Source organism: Odocoileus virginianus, chromosome 14 (assembly GCF_023699985.2).
Source record: "Odocoileus virginianus isolate 20LAN1187 ecotype Illinois chromosome 14, Ovbor_1.2, whole genome shotgun sequence".
NCBI lineage: Eukaryota > Metazoa > Chordata > Mammalia > Artiodactyla > Cervidae > Odocoileus > Odocoileus virginianus.
Genome location: NC_069687.1, coordinates 49,316,573 through 49,338,629, shown reverse-complemented (window position 1 = coordinate 49,338,629; position 22,057 = coordinate 49,316,573). Strand labels below are relative to the sequence as shown.

General features: G+C 38.5%; 1 long non-coding RNA gene and 1 pseudogene across 2 annotated transcripts in view; one reads left to right on the top strand and one right to left on the bottom strand.

The window, feature by feature from the left end:
• LOC110129858 (uncharacterized) overlaps positions 1 to 22,057 on the top strand; it is a 378,298-nt gene that overhangs the window by 174,627 nt on the left and 181,614 nt on the right. The gene's annotated exons all lie outside the window — the stretch shown is intronic.
• Positions 8,162 to 8,330, bottom strand: LOC139038312 (small nucleolar RNA U3; annotated as a pseudogene).

Sequence of the window (22,057 nt, the reverse complement as noted above, 5' to 3'; positions counted from 1 at the left end):
TGCAAAGAGTCAGGCATGACTAAAATGACTGAGCACACATGTTTCTTAATCTAAGTTTATATGAATGTAGCAGAGGTGCTATAATAACTGCCATATATAAATTTGTGATAAAATTCATTATAGTTACTCATGAAACCATTTGGAATGACCAAGAGTCCTAGACCTATGTTAGTTACACTGAAATAAGACCATTGATTGATTAAATGCAAAGTTTCATTGTTTCGTAACTTTTGGAGGCTCCGTGTTACAACTTTGTCTAAATCTCAGCAACCCTAATCTTTGACTATGTATAGAATATTCAAATAGCTTATTGGGGGAGATAATTGATGTTTTCTATATATTAATCACTTCCCATACATAATCCTGTAGGAACTGAGGTTCCGAATTTCTTTTCAATCACTGAAGATTTCAGAGGTAATGACAGAGAAGACCTACATCCAATTAATGTAGTAAAATAAGGGCCTCTGTAAGAAAACAAGTCAGTGGATTAGATCATCTCACACTTGTTCATCTTCTGTTGGCTAAACATACTTCTTAAAGCAGGGCCCTGCCTTGCTAGTCATCTGCCAGGAGTACATTGGTTACCTAATAGATCAAGCCCAACTCTAAATGCCCCATAATCTCCTCTTCATATAGTGATCCCAGGTTATTTTCCTTATTCCCTGTAACAAATGTGTTCTGGTAGAGAAGACATTCTTCCTTCCTTCTTAACTGCCACCCTTCCCCCATTATACAGCTGTAGACTTGTCTCTGCCCTGCCTACAGTGACTTTCTATTGCCCCGTTGCTATTCCTTTCAGGAATGATTGCCTCTCCTTTTTCTGTTCTGCCCACTTATTCACTTGCCACTTTATAAAGTCTGCTTGAAAACTACACTCTCTTTTTTTTCATATCCCTGGCCTTCAACAAACTTTCTCATTTTTCTTTTCTTTTAGCTATGCCACACACTTATTTATTAAGGTCTAGTTATAGACTGTGCATGCATGCTAAGTTGCTTAGTCATGTCTGACTCTTTGCAACCCCATGGACTGTAGCCTGGCAGTCTCCTCTGTCCTCGGGACTGTCTACGCAGGAATACTGGAGTGGGTTGCCGTGCTCTCCTCCAGAGGATCTTCCCGACATAGTAGTAGTATTCTGTAATTGTTTCTAGTTTCAGTCTTGTTCCATAACTGTTTCTGGTTTCAGCCTTGTCCTCTGAACAAGATAGTGTTTAAAGAGATTTATGTTTTATACATTTTTTGTGTAGATTTTGCACATTAAGAGATGCTCAACAAATACTTGCTTTTTTAATGTGAATATTTACTGAGTCCTGCTAGCAACCAAGGCATCATTTTAGGACAGAGTAAAATGTAGTTTATCCAACAGTGGTTCCTTCCAATCTATTATTGGCTCTCTGCATCCTGTGTATAGATATAGTTTCAAAAGTCACTAGGAGATTTTGCTTCTCTTTCATTATCTCTGAAATTTGAATTCTCACTTTCACATTGTGAAATGTTGGTATAAAGTAGTTTTGAGAACCTTGGCTGAAAGGCATAGTGTAGATATAAAGCATACATCTTCAGAAAGTAAAATGAAAATGCAAATATTTAAAAAATTGAAAACAAAGCATAAGAAACCTTGGATGAATGGCAAGGCCAAAGAATTCATTGTTCCATTTCTGGGGCACTAGTGAAGATTGGGAAATCTGTCCTTTGAAAGATCAGAATTTTACTGTTCTGTGTAGCCTTGTGCTATGGAAAATATTGGGTTGGCCAAAAAGTTCATTTGGTTTTAAATACAAATAAAACACATTTTTTTATTTTCGCCAAGAACAGTATTGAACAATGTATTCACTAACCGAGTGAACTTTTTGGCCAACCCAATACTTTGCTCCTTCCTTGAGGGAGGTGTCCATAGTATTAATCTGTAAGGATTTGAACTTTTGAGGCAGTGTTAAGCATTCATTAACATCAGATTAGAGGTGGCAAACTGATGAAAGATCTCCAGGTGACTTCAGATCAGGTGTCATGCTGCAAATCCTTCTTTTTGGCCATGATTTTGACCAAGTGCAGGCAGCCAGTGAATGTGTTTTGGCAGAAACAAAAGAAGCTGAGAAGGTCAGCAGGCAGAAAGAAGCCCTGTCTCCAGAAACACTTGGACATCATTTCTTTGTTCAGAATCATACCATGTTTGGAGATGCCTCACTTAGTGGCAAAAGTAAAATACTGTGCCATTTGTACAGTTTAAAAACTGAAGTGCACGTGTAAGTCCTAGCTTGCACTGTCTTTTCAAGGGTTCTCTGGAGATGGGAGGGGCTGTAATCTCTTATTTGAGAAGCTTTCTCTTTGCTCTCTCTCTGAATGAGAGCGTAAGCCCAGTGGACAGTAGTGGGTCTGACTGGGAACATTTTCAAGATTTGTACTGCCAATCTGGAAACTGAATCTGTTCCAAGGTGAGGGGTGGCTGTCACTGAAGGATGTTCTGCCAGTTTGCAAGCAGTGCAGTGTGCTGAGAGGGAGTGGCAAGTAGTAGGTGGCACAGCCAAGGTCCCACAGGGGAACCCAGGGGCCCCCCACAGGCTGGCAAAACACCTCAAGACAGGGCCTAAGTACAGGCAGTCCTGGTGTGCAAGGGGCCCAGCCACTGAGCTGGGGGTCAGGCCTGAAGTCCTAGGGAGCAGGCAGGGAAAAAACTCGAGACAGGAAAGAGGGTGCATAAGGTAAAGACAAGCAGCTGAAAACGCAGCCTGAAGTGACCTGAAAAAACTCACAAGTGATAAAGATAGCTAACATTTACTGATGCTTAGCATTTGTCAGGATAAGTCCCACGTCTTTTCTACACCTTAACTCTTATCCATCAATCCTTACCTGTGAGGCAGGTACTCTTATTGCCCCCACTTTCAGGGGAGGAAACAATCACAGAAAGGTCTGGAAGCATGTGCAGGGTCACACATCTAGCAAGTGGCAGCGTGGGGCTTTGAACCCAGATATTCTGGCCCAAAATCTGTTTGCTGAACCTCCAGCCTACCCTATCTCCAACTGCTGTGTGTGTGTGTATATGTGCTCAGTCATGTCTGACTCATGGAGTGTAGCCTGCCAGTCTCCTCTGTCCATGGGATTTCCCAGGCAAGAATACTGGAGTGGGTTGCCATTTCCTCCTCCAGGGTATCTTCCTGACCCAGGGATCAAACCTCTGTCTCTTGAATGAATCTCTTCCATAGTCAGGTGGATTCTTCACCACTGTGCCACCTGGGACACCTTCTCCAACTGCTACAGACTAACTAAATCAGATTTGTGTTTGTAGCCTATGTCCCTTTTGAAAGTGACATAAAACATTGAGCCAAAAAGATATGAATTTGACTCGCACTTTTACTTTGTGATGCTTTGGGGAAATCACTTCATTTGTGTTAGGCTTGGTTTTACATCTGCAGAGTAAATGTAATAGGAATTACATTTACTGTTTACATTTACTAATAAATGTAATAGGGAACACCACCTATTTCACAGATTCTGAAAGTGGAGTAATGGATATAAACTAATAACATTGTGTCTGGCAAGAACTTACCACTCAAATGTGTTTTCTTTCTCTCTCTCTCATTGCCCATCAATACAAAGCTCTTAAATTCTTCTTGATTGGAAACAGGACTGTTCTTGGGCACAGAGCTGAACCAGGCTTTGGCTGATCAAGGTTCTTAAAGGCTGTGTGGAGGGCATATGGCACCTGGAGACTTTCTGCCCACTTGGGTTAAACAAGTTGCTTTGGCTTATCTCTATTGGTTGTTCTTTTGTTTTAATTTACAGAAAATTTCTTGGCAAGTGCTTTCATATACAGTTAATTCAATTCATGAAACTTTGCATCAGCAATGTGTAAACTAATGCTCACTTTAGGAATGATGACTGGCAAATTTAAAAATTGTGCTTTTTTATAAATGTGTTGGGGCTTCCCTGATAGCTTAATTGTTAAAGAATCCACCTGCAATGCGGGAGACCTGGGTTCAATCACTGGGTTGGGAAGATCCCCTGGAGAAGTTTCCAGAAAGGCTTCTTACTCCAGTATTCTGGCCTGGAAAATTCCATGGACTGTATAGTTCATGGGGTCGCAAAGAGTTGGACACGACTGAGTGACTTTCACTTCACATAAACGTGTTATCGTGTATTATTTTCAATATTACTTTCTTTCATTTACTTGTTAGTATTCAAGAGAACTAACTGTAAAGACTGTAAGTTTGAATTTCCATGATTATACTTGAATTTCAAAGCTGCTTCATATTTCACAGTAGCCAAAGCATATATGTTCACAATCTGAAATACCCCATCTCCTGTTAAGTCATGAAAAACCTGCTTTATCTCTCTTATTAGAAGCATCCACCCAATTTTAATGAAGAAATTCCATGATCATTGTGTTTCCAACAATTTTGATCTGTAGCTGCAAGCTATATTTAGTGCTATAACCATATGTACTTTTGTATTACTTAATTTTATAAGACAAATAGTACATGTCCACTGCAGAATAATTAGGTCACATTATGCACAGACACAAAAGGCGAAATTCTCCCATCATTCTAGATCTAAACACTGTTATATTTTGATGTCTGTCTTTCCAATTTATTTTCTGTGTATGCACAGGCATAGTACAGAAGTTTGTTGTTTAATCACTAAGTTGTGTCTGACTCTTTGCAACCCCATGAACTGCAGCACACCAGGCTTCCTTGTCCTTCACTATTTCCTGGAGTTGCTTACTGAAATAGAAATACTATAAATACAATTAGTAAGCTGTGCTTTTCACTTAGTAGTTTTATCATGAACATCTTTATATATACATCTACATCATTATTTCAAATAGCTTCAAAATATTCCTTTGATTTTTATAGAAATATTAACTTTGATAATTTTTTGTAGTTGGATATTTACTTTGTTCACATTTTTTCCTATTACAAGCAATACTTTGATCATTATTTTTGCATATACATCTCTGTATCCTTGTCTCATGCTGATTCAAAGGGTATGTGTGTTTACAAGGCTTTTGATATATTTGCCAAAAATCTGTCTAGAAATATTGTACTGATTATATTCCTACCAGCAGTAAATGAGTGCTCCAACATTCTGTGTTATTTTTTATTTTAATGTACCATCTAATGGACAAACTAGAGCATCTCCTTATTTTATTTATTTACTTTGTGCTTGTTAGTGAAGTTGATTTTTTTCCATGGTACTTTAAAAGTTTATCTTCTTGTGAATTTGCCTTTTCATGCTCTTTGTCTGTATCTCTACTGAGAAGTTATTTTTCCTATGGATTTCTAAGGGTTCTTCATGTTGTAACTTTATCTATAAAATACACTCTTTATCTATAAAATGTGATTTCTCCTAGTCTATGTTTTCTATTTAAAAAATTTACATATATATTTTTTATTTTCAAAATTAGTTAAATCATTCTATTCCCAATTTATGCACTTAAGAAAGTGTCTAGTAAATATGATATGTCGAAAGACCTGCTGTACCCTTAAAGAAATAAAATATTTACAAATGTTCCATTTCACTACTTCCATGGCTTTATCTTTCTCATTTAAATCTTAAATTCATCTGCAATATTTTCTGGCCTGAGATGAAGATATTTTATATATAAATGGTTATCAAGTTGTCCCAACCCAATATAGAGTAACCTATGCTTTAAACACTGGGGATAAAGAAAAATGTTACCTTTATCAAATATCAAATATGTATATGATATACAGTTGTATCTGTTTTTTATTTTCATTCCCACTGGTTTTTCTTCTACTCTGGTACCAGTTTAAATTATTTTAATTATTATAAAAATTCTTTTGTTATTATTGTTTTTCAGAAATTCTCAACCTATATTTACATGTTTATTTATACGATGTTTTAAATTATGCAAGCGGGAAAGTATAGTGCAGAACGTGTGTTACGATAGATAAAGCAAGAATGGAAACTTACTCATACTGTTTAGCTGCATGATGAGTACCTGGGGTTCATGATCGTGTTTTCTCTGCCTTTGTGTATTTGTGAAACTTTCTGTAACAAGCATTTAAATGTAAACAAATGGATAAATAATTCAGGTTAGAACTGCATAAGATTGGAATTGCACATTCTTCCTTCAGAAATGTTACCTTTGTTTGCTGTGCCTTCTCTTATGTCCTTCACACTGCTATATTTACATTGATTAACCAGCAGGGACCTAATGTATAGAGCATGGTATTCTGCTATGGCAGAGTTCTGTGGCAGCCTGGATGGGAGGGGAGTTTGGGATCGAAGGGATACATGTACATGTATGGCTGAGTCCCGTCACTGTTCACCCAAAACTACCACAACATTGTAATCAGCTGTATCTCAATACAAAACAAAATTTATTTGAAAAAGAAAGTTTTATATACTTTTTCTCCACATATCCCCTGTACCTTTGTAAATGAACATGCAAACAAAATCTCTAAAATCTTAGTGTCTAGTTTCATAGGCTATTGTTGTTGTTTTGCAGTATTACACTTCCAGGTGTTGGTATATAGGAAAACACTGATTTGTAGCCAACCCACCTTACTAGCTGGCTTCCCTGCTGGCTCAGACGGCAAGTGCAAGACACCCAATTTCGATCTGTGGTTCAGGATGATCCTCTGGAGAAGCGAATGGCAATCCACTCCACTGTTCTTGCCTGGAGAATTCCATGGACAGATGAGCCTGGTGGGCTATAGTCCACTGAGCAATTATCACACAACTAACACACTTACTATACATTTTTTTTTTTTTTTAGTTTCTTTTTTAACAGGTTTATTTTGGAGGGAGTCTTTCAAATAAAGAGTTCTATGATTTTCTCATAATTAGAGATTTGCCTCCCTTTTGCCAATATTTATGACTCTTTCCTACTAGACTTACTAATTAGCACTTTAAAGATATTGTTAACTAAATATGTTAACAGTGAGTGTCCACCTGCTTCTGACATCAGTGGGAATGTCTCCAGCCTTCATCAAGCAAGACATTAGCTATTTGAGACTAAAATTAGTGATTCAACGAACAGGTAACTACAGAACAACATGATGCAGAGTGAATACAAAAGCTAGATTATTATTTTCAAGACAATGGTCCCTATCACACTTACTGTACATTCACTGTAAACAAATCATAGTTTCCTAAGAGTAAGAAATATGAGGATGACGTACCTTAGTGAGAGTTTACTATGTGTTGTCACTGTTTCCAGCACTTTACCTCTATGCATTCTATATTCCTTCCAGTAATGGTTTGAAGTAAGATCTCATAGTTCTAGTTTACAAACAGAGAAACAGATACAGAGAGGCCCATAACTTGCCCAAAGGCATACACTAAGTAGCAGAGCCAGGATAGTTTGGTCTGAATAGCCAATAATAATTTATAATTGTTTTATAGTTAATGATAATTATGAAGTTTTTAAGGATCTGAAATATTGTAATAGTGAGTAATATTAAATATTAGTGATAAGGGTTTCCCTAGTAGCTCAGCTGGTAAAGAATCTGTCTGCAATGCAGGAGACCCCGGTCTGATTCCTGGGTCAGGCAGATCCCTAGGAGATGGGTTCGGCTGCCCACTGCAGTATTCTTGGGCTTCCCTGGTGGCTCAGATGGTAAAGAATCCGCCTGCAATGCGGGAGACCTGGGTTCGATCCCTGGGTCAGGAAGATCCCCTGGAGGAGGGCATGGCAACCCACTCCAGTATTCTTGCCTGGAGAATCCCATGGACAGAGGAGCCTAGCAGGCTGTAGTCCATGGGGTGGCAAAGAGTCAGATACGACTGAGCGACTAAGCACAGCACACAGCCCATAAGTGATAAACCAGTTCCTCACCACTGCCCCCTTCCCCTCCATCCCACCGCCGCAGAAAAAGTTTCTTAAAAACTCTTGTCTAGGGACTTCCCTGGTCATCCAGTGGTTAGGACGCAGTGCTTTCACTGCTGAGGACCTTGGTTCAATCCCTGGCCTGGGAACTAAGATCTTGCAGGCTTCAGGATGTGGCCAAAAAAAAAAAAAAAAAAAAATCTATCTAATGTAGTGGCTTAAGGGCTCTGAGTCCCTAGTAATATTTAAGAATAGAATGGTTAGTTACAATATCTCTGTTATGGTACAGTGAAGTATGGTGTTATATACCATGGTATGCTATATTATGAGCTGGAAACTTAAAGAGTCTTTTTTTTTTTTTTTTTAACAAGACCACTCAGATGGTGTTCACTCCCTCTTACTCTTCCAAAGGAAGAGAAGAAAGATCATCAATGGCCAATAGCAGCTGCAAAAGCAACACCAAAGACTATCTTCACGCTCAGGAGAAAACACTGCGTCTCTTCCTCGTGGCTTAAAGAGTCTTTTAACTCCAAGTTTCTTTTCCCTTGGCTACTTAGATTTCAGACATTAAATTTGGTTTTATTTTGCAGTTTATACAGTTTGGCTTACATTACTCCTTCAGTGAATTAGAGACATTTTTAAAGATAAAACTCCAGCTTCCCAAATATCATTGCCCTTTAAGAAAATTGAGCCAATAAACCACATCCTTAGAAAAGAAACAGCCATTTTCCTTCTTGGCTAAGAAATTCATCTATTAGCAAAATAATCTTTACAAGTTTTTTCTGTTATATAGCTCCATCCTTCATCACCATTATGAATGCAGAGGGAACAGAATCTAATTTCAGGTGCCAGATGGGTACCACATGAATAGTGATGATTCAGCACAGGCTCCAATTAGAGCAACCAGGCTCTCAGCAAACTATTGGGTAATCATGGGGATCATGGTGAACTGAGGGGCATTTTCTTCCATGCGTCAGGCTTCTCTGCTTGTCCTTTCTCTATACTCAGAACCTTTCAAATTTGTGAGACACTTGGAAACTGGAAACAGTTGAGACTGGGTGCTTGCAGTTAACTTCTTGTCAGTAAAAGTGGTAGGGTTCATTTGAAACTCATTGATGAATGCTTAAAGAAGTAAAGTACTGAAAGAAGTAAACAGCAGAAAATTTCAAAGCCCCGGATATAAGGTTTGAAATGCTCGTCTGACCCTGCAGAAGCCCATGGAAGAGCTTAGAAAGTAGAGATTAAATCTTGTGCTGCACTTGAGTGTGGGAACAAGCTCCTCTCAGTGTGACTGCAGAATAATAATCCTGGAAAGAGTCCATTTTTAAATGAAACAGTTTTACAACATCAGTAAAATCTGAGCCTCCTAAAAAAAAAAACAAAACTGGTGCTTTCTTCCTCAATGTAAAGGACAAACAAATTAAAATTAACACTGAAGAAACACCTCCTCTGATCCAGGTATAGTGTTTGGTATGTGCTGACCTATCAGCCCCTCATTTAATCTACACTCTACCCCTGCAGTGTGGGGTTTCACCAGTTCCATTTATATTGACCATGAGTTTGACATTCCAATGGGTTAAATAGAGTCCTCAAGGCAACAATATTGGGAAATGACCAAAACATAATTTGCATCCAAGTATGACTAATTCCAAAATTCTATTTTTTTAATTCCACAATTCTTACTGTTACACTAATTTGTTTTGCTCTTTTCCTTTTCATCTCTAAATAAACATCTATTTTATTTAGATTTTTAAAATTGAAGTATATAGTTGATCTATAATAGATAAATTTCAGGTACAACATAGTAATTCAACATTTTTATAGATTATACTCCATATAAAGTTTTTATAAAATATTGGCTATATTGCCTGTGCTGTATATTACATCCTTGTATCTTATTTCATTTGTACCTAATAGTCTGTACCTCTTAATCTGCTTCTCCTATCTTGCTCCTCACCTCTTCCCTCTCCCAACTGGTGACTATTAGTTGTTCTCTGTATTTGTGACTATGTTTTGTTATATTCATTTGTTTTACATTTTGCATATGAATGGAACCATTTGGTATTTCTCTTTGATTTATTTCACTAAGCATACCCTACAGGTCCATCAGGGTTGTTGTAAATGGCAAAGTTTTATTCTCTTTTATAACTGAGTAATACTCCAGTGTGTATGTGTGTACATGGCACATCTTTTTTATTCATTTATCTGTTGATGGATACTTAGGTTGCTTCCATATCTTGTTGATTGTAAATAATGCTGTGTGAACATTGGAGTGCATTATCTCTTCAAGTTAGTGTTTCTTTGCATATATACCCAGGAATGCAGTTGCTGGATCATATGCTAGTTTTATTTTAATTTTTTGAGGAATCTCCATATTGTTTTCCAAGTGGCTGTACCAGTTTTCATTCCCACCAACAGAGCAGGAGGGTTCCCATTTCTCCAGATCCTCATCAACACTTGTTATTTCTTGTCTCTTTGATAACAGCCATTCTAACAGGTAGGAGGTGATATCTAATGGTGGTTTTGATTTTCATTTCCCTGATAATTGGTGATGTTGAATATCTTTTCACATGCCTGTTGGCCAACTGTATGTCTTCTTTGGAAAAATGTCTATTCAGATCCTCTCCCTATTGTTTAGCCAGGTTGGTTGTTTTTTTGATATTGATTTGTATGAGCTTCTTATGTATTTTGGATATTAGCCCCTTATCAGATGTATCATTTGCAGATATGTCCCCCCATTCAGTAACTTGCCTTTTTGTTTTCTAATATAAATTTTTATTCTTTCAGTAATATCTTTGAATTCCTTCTTTTGAAATGAAGTGAGCTAAAGTTCTCTTCATAAGAATGAAAATTGCTTTAAAAAAAATTGGCACTCTGCTGAAGGGTTGATTTGATTCTATCTCCTACAAATAATCCTGAATATGAAAGAGACAGAAAATGTTGAAAATGACTCTCTTGGCAGAAGAGTATTATCATCTCTGCCTTAATAGATCTTAACTTTGTTGTTTATAACCTTTAATGCCCACAATAAAATGATAGAACAGAGAAACTTTTGAAGAGAAAAATTCCAAATTTATTGTCTAGCTTCTTTTCATTTCAACATTAAAAAACACTACTCTTAATTGTTGATTAAATATTTGTTTGTTCCTTGGCTCCAGCTAACATTGAGAAGCTGAAGTTGAGAAGCATGCAGTTTTCACTGTCTGCATATTAATGATCCTACCACAGTGGGCTCATTCCCTTGAAGATGATAATGGGTTGTCACTTTGTAAGGGCCAGAGAACCTATTGGTTTGGGTTTTTACTCCTAGTCATTGATTTCTTATTTATGTTGATTTCCTTATTTATTCCTTATGTTTATTTTAGTTAACATCAAACATTTTCATTTTATGTCTTGTTTTTCTTTTGTTTATAAAATCTGCAGGCAGTGATTCCGTGGATAGCAGTTGATAATCAGGGAGAAATGATAGCTTGAGAGTACTGAATTACAGGGTGCTAGGATAAAAGTTGTTTCTATTGAAGCCTCATTAGAAATCTTTAATACACCTGCTTTCAGTCAAATCTGTGTGATGCTCTGCCAACTGCCCCAGTCTCTTTGTATTTTATTTTATTTTATTCGAATTCTATTGTATCCCATGTAATCTAAACCAATAGTATTACTAAGTCTTAAAATAATTCAGTTGCAGTTTGTCTTAGGGCTTCCCTTGTGGTTCAGCTGGTAAAGAATCCACTTGCAATGCAGGAGACCCTGATTCAATTCCTGGGCCAGGCAGATCTGCTGGAGAAGGGATAGGCTACCCACTCCAGTATTCTTGGGCTTCCCTTGTGGCTCAGCTGATAAAGAATCTACCTGCAATGCAGGAGACCTGGGTTCGATCCCTGGCTTGGGAAGAACATGGTGGAGAGTTCTGAGTGGTCCACTGGAGAAGGGAATGGCAAACCACTTCAGTATTCTTGCCTTGAGAACCCCATGAACAGTATGAAAAAGCAAGAATATATGACCCTGAAAGATGAACTCCGCAGGTCAGTAGGTGCCCAATATGTTACTGGAGATCAGTGGAGAAATAACTCCAGAAAGAATGAAGAGACGGAGCCAAAGCAAAAACAACACCCAGTTGTGGATGTGACTGGTGATAGAAGCAAGGCCTGATGCTGTAAAGAGCAATATTGCACAGGAACCTGGAATGTTAGGTCCATGAATCAAGGCAAATTGGAAGTGGTCAATCAGGAAATGGAAAGCGTGAACATCGACATTTCAGAAATCAGTGAACTAAAATGGACTGGAATGGATGAATTTAATCAGTTATCAGTGCAATGAAATAGAGGAGAACAATCGAATGGGAAAGACTAGAGATCTCTTCAAGAAAATTAGAGGTACCAAGGGAACATTTCATGCAAAGATGGACACAATAAAGGACAGAAATTGTATGTACCTAACAGAAGCAGATGATATTAAGAAAAGGTGCAAGAATACACAGAAGAACTATACAAGAAAGATGTTCATAACCCAGATAACCATGATGGTGTGATCACTTACCTAGAGTCAGACATCCTGGAATGTGAAGTCAAGTGAGCCTTAGGAAGCATCACTATGAACAAAGCCAGTGGAGGTGATGGAATTTCAGTTGAGCTATTTCAAATGCTAAAAGATGATGCTGTGAAAGTGTTCCACTCAATATGCCAGCAAATTTGGAAAACTCAGCAGTGGCCACAGGACTGGAAAAGGCCAATTTTCATTCCAATCCCAAAGAAGGGTAATGCCAAAGAATGTTCAAACTATCCCACAATTACACTAATCTCACATGCTAGCAATGTAATGCTTGAAATTCTCCAAGCCAGGCTTCAACAGTACATGAATCATGAACTTCAGATGTTCAAGAGGGATTTAGAAAAGGCAGAGAAACCAGAGATCAAATTGCCAACATCTGTTGGATCATAGAAAAAGCAAGGAATTACAGAAAAACATCTATTTCTGCTTTATTGATTATGCCAAAGCCTTTGACTATGTAGCACAAAACAAACTGTGGAAAATTCTTCCAGAGATGCTAATATGAGACCACCTTACCTGCCTCCTGAGAAATCTGTATGCAGGTCAAGAAGTAACCGAACCAGACGTGGACATAGTTCCAAATTGGTAAAGGAGTACGTCAAGGCTGTATATTGTCACCTTGCTTATTTAACTTATATTCAGTGTACATCATCTGAAATGCTGGGCTGGAAGAAGCACAAGCTAGAATCAAGATTGCCAGGAGAAATATCAATAACCTCAGATATGCAGATGACACCACCCTTATGGCAGAAAGAGAAGAGAAACTAAAAAGCCTCTTGATGAAAGTGAAAGAGGAGAGTGAAAAAGCTGACTTAAAACTCAACATTCAAAAGACTAAAATCATGGGATCCAGTCCCATCACTCCATGGCAAATAAATGGATAAGCAATGGAAACAGTGACAGAATCTATTTTCTTGGGCTCCAAAATCACTGCAGATGATGACTGCAGCCATGAAGTTGAAAAGATGCTTACTCATTGGAAGCAAAGCTATGACCAACCTGGACACTATATTAAAAAGCAGAGACCTTACTTTGCTGACAAAGTTCCGTCTAGTCAAAGCTATGGTTTTTCCATTAGTCATGTATGGATGTGAGAGTTGGACTATAAAGAAAGCTGAGCACCAAAGAATTGATGCTTTTAAACTGTGGTGTTGGAGAAGACTCTTGATAGTCCCTTGGACTGCAAGGAGAGAAACCAGTCAATTCTAAAGGAAATCAGTCCTGAATATTCATTGGAAGAACAGATGCTGAAGCTGAAACTCCAATACTTTGGCCACCTGATGCGAAGGGCTGACTCATTGGAAAAGACTCTGATGCTGAGAAAGATTGAGGGCAGGAGGAAAAGGGGATGACAGAGGATGAGATGGTTGGATGGCATCACTGACTCGACGCACATGAGTCTGAGCAAGCCCTGGGAGTTGGTGATGGACAGGGAAGCCTGGTGTGCTGCAGTCCATGGGATCACATAAGTTGGACATGACTGAGCAACCGAAATGAACTGACTGAATTTGTCTTAAGGGAGTTGTTCACGGTGTAGATTTTGCAGGAAAATAAAAGGTAGGATTCATAGCTAAATGAATGAAAACAACTGAGGAACAAACGGGTGTGTTGATTTTAAAAGAACCTTCTGATAGTGTCTGGTGATGGTGGTTTAGCCGCTAAGTTGTGTCTGACTCTTGCAACCCCATGGACTGTAGCCCACCAGGCTCCTCTGTCTGTGGGATTTTCCAGGCCAGAACACTGAAGTAGATTGCCATTTCCTTCTCCAGGGGCTCTTCCTGACCCAGGAATTGAACCCCGGTCTTCTGCATCGCAGGCAGATTTTTTTACCAACTGAGCTATGAGAGAAGCGTACTGATGGTGTCTGGCTCATTATAACTTAGAGATGTGAGTTCTGTTTCTACAACTCCGATTTGGAAAGCTATACATAATAGAATTCACAGTCTATGATGTGGATAGTCTGTTCTCCCTCTCCCCAGCTCTCTTTCTCTGTTTCATGTGTCTTTCTGTCCATCCATCCATCAATCCATCCATCCATCATCTACATGTGTTTCTTGTCTTAACTAGAGAGAATTGTTCATATTTTAGAACTGAGCTGATCTCGTGATGGAAAGTACTGACTATGATTTGGAATGCATGATTTGTAGATTACAGTCTGTGCATATATCCCATAGCCTTCCATGACAATGCCATTCAAATGCTTCTCAAATTTAAAAGTACTCAAATGGTAGACTTTTACTTTACCCTGATACAGGGCAGGAAAGTATTGAAAAAGCAAAAGGCCTCAGTGCTCCAGTGAATTCCACCTTCTTTTGCAGGTAGTGAGCTGCTTAAACCAGAGATTTTGGGAAGATGTCTTGCAGTCATTTTGTGTTCCCTCATGAAGACTCAGGGGGTTTTGTCTTGAGGCTGTCAATGGATCTGTTATAATTTAGCTGACAATGACACATCCCAGAGGCTCCTTCCCTCCTGGCCTTAGGCCAGCAGACTACGCAGGATGCTGTTCTGTGATTCACAGAACTAAACTGCTCTAGTCACCTCCCACTGCCCAGGCCTGGAAGGGCACCATAATGAGGCAATGGGAGGGATATAGTTAGAAAAGTTGTTGAAAAGAAGCTTCTGTTGTAACTTTCCTACTGCAGCAGGAAACTAAAACGAGAATAAGATACTCAATTAATAGACCCTACATTTGTGAGAAATGAATTGGAAAGTCCCTGGCCTTGTATTTAGAGTGAAGCGTGGTATTTTAGGGAGCTGCAGTTATTTCAGGTGGGGGAAAGGCTGCAGCCATGGAATCCTAGAAAGAGGTCATTTATCTGCTGCCAAGCAACTCAGTTGAACAAGTTTGAAATACTGGTCAAGAGAAATGTTGAAAGAGTAGGTATTTTGGCATTTCTGTACCCTTGGAAGTAAAGCACTGAGCTATCTTAGGAGCCAAATGATGTCCTTTCATTTTGCAAAACATCAATTATTTTACAGTAAATTTGTGCTGAAATCAAAAGTGGCTTCTGTTCTTTTACATGAGTGCGATTATCTATAAATCATTTGAGGGGCATTTACAGAATATGTCCTGGGTGTAAAGTCCCATAGCTGCCTCTTCTGCAGGAACAGAGGTCTAACCAGACATGCAAAGAGATGAAAGGAACTGCTTGGCCTGACTTCCACATTCCTTTCTCTCTACTTGGGGAGAAACATCAGTATATGAAGTGGTATTTGAATAACTTAGAGTGTTTGTAAGAGCAGAATAACTGGGAACAGACTTTGAAGCCATGAGGCAGATGAATCACTTTCTGCCTCCTCTGGGTCCCACACCAGCTATTCTGAGCCTCTGTCAGAGCACGTATTGTGTTGTGCTATTTGTCTCTCTCCCCCTCTAGTCTGTGAGCCTCTTGTGGAGAGTGATTTTTTTTTAATCACATTTATCTTTGCATCCCTAGACCATAGCAGAGTTGATTGCATACCACAAGTGTCTAGTCAATGTCTGGTGAATGGAGAAGAGGGACTGCTGTTATTGTTTTGGGGAAAAGAAGGCAATAGAATGATGGATTTGGATAAAGTACACAGGAAAAGTGTTTTTTAGCATAGAGACAAAATGTGCTTTCCTTTTCATAATTCTAGTCAAGGGAAGCAGTTCAATTTGGCAGAATTCAGTGAAAAAAATATGAGTGTATATTATGTGATGATCGCATATACAAGCACAAAATGTTTTTTAGCCTCAAGGTTCATAGAGTTCAGAATGGCAGTGTCAGTGAGACACAGATCACTGCTGTATAATTTGGCAAATATGCACTTTGGGGCCTTCAGAAGACACAGAAGGTGGAAGGGAGAGGCCTGGGTCCAAGTTGGCAGTGAAGGTGGGGCTAGAAATGGTGAGAGAATCAGGAAACTCTTCCAGGAGGAGATGACATTTCAACTGTCTTGAAACAGGAGTAGTCAAGTAAAGAAGGAAGGAAATGGATATATAGGGAAGAGGAAAAGAAAAGAAAAAAGAAAAAAACAGAACACAAGGACACAGAGGTGAGAAACAGTATGGAGTGCGTGGGGAACCACAAGCGGCTCAGTATAACAAATGAGTGAAATATGATGTATGGAGGGATAAGCAGGTAGTGGTGATGATAAGAAAGCATATTACAAGGTACTTGAAATGGTGCAGGTAAAACTCTGAAAGAGTTTTCAGAGTAGTGGTGGGAAACATGCAGAGAGGATAGAATTGTGAAATTTTTGCCAGGTGCATGGCAGAGTACAACCACTGATTGAGCGTGGGTGACCAGGAGTGGGAGAGGCTCAAGATTTTGGCTGCTGTGGCTGGGTGGATGGTGGTGCCACTAACTGAGAGGAAGAGGATGCAAGAAGAACATATTTGGGAGTGAAGAAAGAAAAAAGGTTGAGTTCATACATGTATATGTTGTATTTGAGATGCTTGTGGATCTTCCAAGTAGAGTCATCTGGCATGCTTTCAAATGCATAAATTTGAAAGCTCAGTTATGAGAGCTCAGAGAGCTCGGGGTATGAGAAAGGATCATACTGTGTATACAACTTTAATCTTGCTCTTTTCATTTAACATTATAGCAGGGGAATTTTCTCATGTAATTAAAATCTCTTGTGAAAATCTATTTTTAACTGCATAGTATGTCATGAGGTTTCTCATATTTTCTTTAGCTATTCCATTATTATTGCACATCTAAATTGTTTCCAAATTTTTGTAATTGTAATTAGCATTGCTGAGAATGTTTTGAATATAAAGTACTTTCCATATTTCATGTTATTTCTGAATTATTATGTCAAAATATATAACACCATTATAGATTTTGGTACTTTACTATCAAACTCCTTTCCAAAGACTTATATCACTTTGAAACTGATAAGCAATATATGAGTTGCATATTTTATCATATATACCATATCAAATATTTTATTTTTAAAAAACCTTAAATTTGCTCATTTGTAAGCAAAACAAGCAAAAACCTTGAGATTTTAATTTTCATCTCTTCATTAAATACTGAGGTTGAATATTTTCCACATTTTGATACATTTTTATTTCCAATTTACACTGGTTATTAAAATGCTCATGTTTTCTTGTAGATTTATACTTTTATTTTAAAAATATATTTTGTTAAGCAGTTGCTGAATATTCAACACTATGTTCAATGTTATAAAAAGGGCAAAAGGAATGATAATGAATTACTCTCAACTTTTAGAATTTGTATTTTATAAACATATAAGTTTCAGTGCAGAAAAGGCATTAAAATGTACTTTATTCAACCCCCAGTTGAGGGAGGAAAACTAAACCTATAAAGCAATTAGTGAAAGAAATGAAAGATAGTATATTATTTTGTGGTGCAATGAAGACCTTATTGTCAGTATTCAGAGAAAGCAGAAAATTACATGACATGGTGCAGCAGGGCAAGTTGTCAACAGAAGGAAAAACTTTTGCTGGATTTTGAAGACTAGAAGGATTTAGAAAGGTTGGTGAACCGAAGAATACTGAGGATGTATATGTCGGGATATCAGATAGAAATCCACGTGGCTCAGGTGTTAGAGCAATTAGACCGTTCAGATGAGGGTTGATGGTTCACTTTGTGAATAGAGTATGGGACAAGGTCAGATTGAATTACACATCACCTGGCTCCTCTGGTTCAAACACCCCTGGGTCCATGCAGAGGTAACTGAAGGGGCCCGCCCTCCAGAGCAGGAGTTATGACCTCCTAATACAGGCCATCCTTGTGTTATAAGTAAATTGTTCTGACTCCAGCAAGAACCAAATTGTTGGGCTTTGCTGGGCATGCTGCAAGGGGCCAGTGGGTTGGCGTATAGAGTGGGTTTTAAGAGAACCCCAGCACAAGGCAGATTCCTCAGCTGGGCAGAACCCTGGACACAGTGCAGAGGCCTCAGTCTAACTTCTACCTTGTCTAAAGAGGTAGCTCTGTGACCTTAGGCAGATCAAGTTCACTCTTATACCTCAGTTTCCTCATTACACTGTGAACTCTTTCTAGATTTCAGATTCTACAGCTTCTAGCAGGCACTCAGATAACAGACAGCCTTCACAGTCTACCCTAGAAAAAAAGGAGGTATAAATAAGAAACCACTATGATAATGTTTAAATCTGAACCAAGAAGGTATGCTTTGTCTTAATTCTCAACTTTGGAAAGTAGAAGTTTACCTTCTTCCTTTGTCTCTACTACAGACTTAGCAGAGGGACACTGAGGCAGATGTCTAATTCACCCACCATATGTGTGGGAAGTGCCAATTAGCAGGCACTTGTGAGCTATGGTGACGACTCTCACTGTCATGAAAGACCTGCTTTTTATACCCTCATGTGCTTCTTTTCTTTTAACTGTTTTAGCATTTAGTTCTTGCATTGCTGCCTCCTGATTTCTTGCCTGTACATATTTTGGTGCATGATCTTTGATAAATTGAGTTTGTTTTTATTGCAGTTCATTTGATGGTCTTTTGTAGTGATATAACTTTTTATATTTGTGCCATTTCTAGTATTTTCCTTTTAGATTAGAATCTAATAAAGAAAAGAGAGCACCTATCCTGGTTTCACTTTCATGTCTACTTTCTGCTGCCCTACACACATCTATCTTGATGAGGTGGAGAAGACATTAAATTGGAGACACAGATTCCTTGATCATTCATAGGCAACTGCACCCTCATAATCCTTTCTCCCTGAATCTGGAAAGTTTGATGGACATCTGAGAAATTAGTACACTGCCTAGCACATATGAGACGCTCAATAAGTACATATTTTAAATTAGTGCATTTCAGCAGCTTTATAATTCAGCAATCAAAACATATTTACTATTATGCAGAAGAAAAAAAAATGTTAGTTCCAAGGGAGGTAAATGAAGGATGAAAAAATTCCTCTGAAACATATAAAATACTTTTAATAGCCTCTCTAATATTTGCAAATAGTTAGAACCCCTTTCCACTCATATTTAGAATGCATTGGCACATCTGTTTTTTAAATGAATAGAATTAATTGACATTTGCAGGGAACTTTATAGTTCCTAGAAAACTTTCTCAGATATTATCAAATTCACCCCAGACCACCCCATAAGGTGGGTTGTGGAAATACTGTTATCTTTACAGAGAAGCTAATAGCTGGTAGAAGAAAAAAGGTAAGGGATTTTCCTAACACCATCCAGCTCATGTGTATGACACTGATACAAGTGGAATCTATTTCTTCTAAAACCCAGGTGAGAAGACTCATAGGTGAGGTGTTTCCACTCTGTAAATTCTCAGTCTCCAGGAAAGAACTTGTCTGAACTCCCTTTCCTTGCATCAAAGCAGCAAAGTTTATCCTGGTGCTCCAGCTCCGATTCTGTCTCTGAATGTGCCGACACCCTCTATCTGACTTAGCTACTCTCTTCATTTTTATTTCCTAAAGTGTGTTTTCTGCTGGAGCTGACTCTTCCTTCTCTCTAATTAACGTTTATGTGAAAATTCCTCTAGTGATGAAATCGCCTGTGTGTCTCCCCCAACCTGGTTGGCGTTTTCCTGCACCTGGAGGGAGAAAGTATTTCTGCTGCCTCACTACATTATCTTTGCTGAAGGAGGAATTTGTAGGAGCTAAGATAACTGCCTTGCTGAGAGGAGATTTTTTTTAATCAAACATTCTTTGGTTTAGGCTCAGATTTGATGCTTGCAGAGGTTACTACTTATTGAAAATTAAAATGCATTGCTTCATTTGTGTCATTTTTTTAAGATTCTACATCTAAGTGGTATCATATATTTATGAAAGAGAAATAGACCCATAGACATAGAAAACAAACTTATGGCTATCAAAGGGGAAAGCAGGGGGAGAGGGATAAATTAGGAGTTTGGGATTAACAGATACTCACTATTATATATAAGATAGATAAACAACAGGAGCCTAATTATAGCACAAGGAACTATATTCGGTATCTTGTAGTAGCCTATAATGGAAAAAAATCTAAAAAAGAACAGATACATCTCTATCTACCTATCTGTCTGTATTATAACAGAATCACTTTGCTGTATACCTGAATTTAACATAACATTGTAAATCAACTATAAAGAAAGTAGACATGTTAGTGACTCCGTCGTGTCTGACTGTTTGTGACCCCACGGACTGCCAGGCTCCTCTGTCCATGGAATTCTCCAGGCAAGAATACTTGAGAAGATTGCCATTCCCTTCTTCAAGGGATCTTCCCTGCCCAGGGATCGAACCCAGGTCTCCTGCATTGCAGGCAGATTCTTTCCATCTGAGCCAATCAACTATGTGCTGTGTGCTCAGTTGTGTCCTACTCTTTGCGACCCCATGGACTGTAGCCCACCAGGCTCCTCTGTCCATGGGATTCTCCAGGCAAGAATACTGGAGTGGGTTGCCATTTCCTTCTCCAAATCAACTATACTTCACTTTTTTAAAAAATGCATTGATCCATGATTTTGGCAGCAAAGCAAGATATTAGGATACACAAATAATTGGACTTTGAAGTTGGACAAATCAGGTTTGAATTCTGGTTCTGCTGCTATTTCCTTGGCAACCTACTTCTTGAAGCTGATTTTTTCATCTTCTTTGTGATGGGGATAATAACAATACCTACCTCAAGAGTTGTTGGAAGGATTAAGTTAAATGATAGATGTTTTTCTTCTGCTGAGATGAGATGGCAGAAAAGTGCCATCCTCTTCATAGACTGTAGATCAGATTTGCATGGAACAGCTTTCCTGTCCCCTCAGCTACATCCTCCTCCCTGCCCCACTCGAGGAGTCACTTTGCCCGCAGGAGGTTGGCCAATGAGGTGTAGGCAGCAGCTTTTTCTGTCCTCTGGCTTCCTTGCATTTGGCTGGTGGGGAGTCCCAGCAGGAGATCAGAGGGATAGAGTAGAGTGTAATCAAGTTTATTCCCTCATCTCTTGCCCTTCAGAGTCACCTGAGGCTAGCTATGTCCCAGACAATAACCTTCCTTCTCAAGGCAGCCCACTCTATGACAGGTTATTGTCTGGGAATACTGACCCATCCCTCTCCTTGTCCCTTTAGCCTGGGGTGGTAAAAACTCCATTACAGCTAGCTCCGGCTACTTCACCATCCTTTATGGATTTCTCTGTCCTACTCACATCTTTTAAAACAGTCTCTTTACATAACCCTCCTTAAATGATCCTAATATGTGTGTGTTCTGTTTACTCCTGGGACCCGAACTGGTATGTTATTCATTACTGCTTAATTGAAAGTATATTTGCCTAAGACTCTTTTATTTGAAGGATTTTAGACTTTTAAGGGAAAAAATGTTATGGTTGCTTGCTATTTGATATTAAGAAGAAAAAAGGTAGTAATGATGGATGATGATGGTGGTGGTGGTGATAGCCTAGCATTGTCTCCTAGACACTACTTTATACCCACTAGTTTATTTAAACTCAAACACAAATGAACATTATTATAGCCTTTTTTCAGATTTAATAAAAGCTCAGAGAGGTCAAGTAACTTACCTCAAGCTGCACAGAATTCCACTGGAGGGGTGAAATTCTAACCTATATAATTTGGTTTCACGGTTCATACTCTGTAACAAGGCCATATTGTCTCCTTAGGTATACAGACTGAGGAAGGTCATTGGATCTACTGTCAGTATTCAATTAAATCCTTTTGCCTATTCAGATTTCTACAAGTTCTAAATTCCTAAAGGAAAGTATCTCTTAATGATGGTCTTTAAATATGTAAGGCAAATTTGCTAAAAACCTGATTAATTCAGCAAGGCTTAT